We start from the raw sequence: 1,222 nt of genomic DNA, 5'->3' as shown, positions 1-1,222 counted from the left end.
CCCTGCCCTTACAGTTTTTTGCTGGGGTCCCTCTGCTTTATATGGACAGGCTTCCTTTAGCCTTGATTCTGTCACCCTTACCTCCTGCTTCCATCAATTCCAGGGTGCCTTTCCTTTCTTGCGGCCATCGCACCTCTTTGGTCTTCAGTTGTGGTGTTGGAAGCCGGACATGTGTCATCGTTTTCCCTGTGTTCCAGGCTTCTCCATTTGGCTCTGGATGCTTTCCTCATCCTTTTGGCCCTCCCTGCTGCCGTCACCTCCCAGGATGATGTCCAGGGTGTCCACATGTTGCCTGATTAGAGCGTACGAACGGATAACTTCTCTCTTCTTTCGCTCTATCTGGGCGGTGGTTCTCGAAAAATTGTTGCTTTTCAGCGCCGCAGCAATAATGTCGTTCGGCGAGTCGTCCTCAGCGATCCTCCAAGCGCGGACGAACAATTGCACCTCTCTCGCAGACCAGTTTCTTGCCATTTTCTTCTAGTGAAATATAGGAACAGAGAGAGAGATAGAGAAGGAGAAATATGGAGAGGGAGAAGAGAAAGGAGAAAAGCCAGGGGGGGATAGAGAGAGAGACGAGGGGATTGTCCGAGAGAAGAGAGAAGAGAGAAAATAAGAGGGAAAAAAGAGAAAGGTGAAAGAATGGCAGGTCAGCAGGGGGAGAGTGAGCGGGATAGAGGTGTAGTAGAAAGGGACAGGGTGGAAAAGTGAGACAAGAGGGTGGACCCTAGGGGGAACAGGGAGAAGAAAGGCGGAGAGATAAAATGGAGAGAAGAGAGAGATGAAATGGAGAGGGAGAGAGAGAGAGAGGCAGGATAGAGGTACCAGGGAGTGAAGTAAAGGGACAGAGAGGGTGGTGTGGAGGAAGGAGACAGAGAGAGGAAAAAAGAGACAGGGGGTGGTGAGCCTTAGAGGGAACAGGGAGAGGAAAGGTAGGAAGAAAAAAGGAGGAAGAGGAAGAGAGGGGGCGCAACAGAGTGTAGTAAAGGGACAGGGAGGGTGTGTAGAGAAAGAAATAAGGGGACAGAAGGGGAAGAGGAAAAGGGGTTGACCTGTGAAGGAGCGGAGAGGAAAGAGGCAGAGAGAGGGAGGGGGAGAGTAACAGAGAGAGAGAGAGAAAGAGGGCGGTATATAGATACAAGAGAGAATGAGTGAAGTTGAGGAACTGAGAGAGGGGGTGAGGTGAGAGAAAGTTGATCTGAGAGAGATGCAGAAAGAGAAACGA

This window comes from Octopus sinensis, unplaced genomic scaffold (assembly GCF_006345805.1).
Source record: "Octopus sinensis unplaced genomic scaffold, ASM634580v1 Contig00280, whole genome shotgun sequence".
Lineage (NCBI taxonomy): Eukaryota > Metazoa > Mollusca > Cephalopoda > Octopoda > Octopodidae > Octopus > Octopus sinensis.
Note: the sequence above shows the minus strand (reverse complement) of the source record.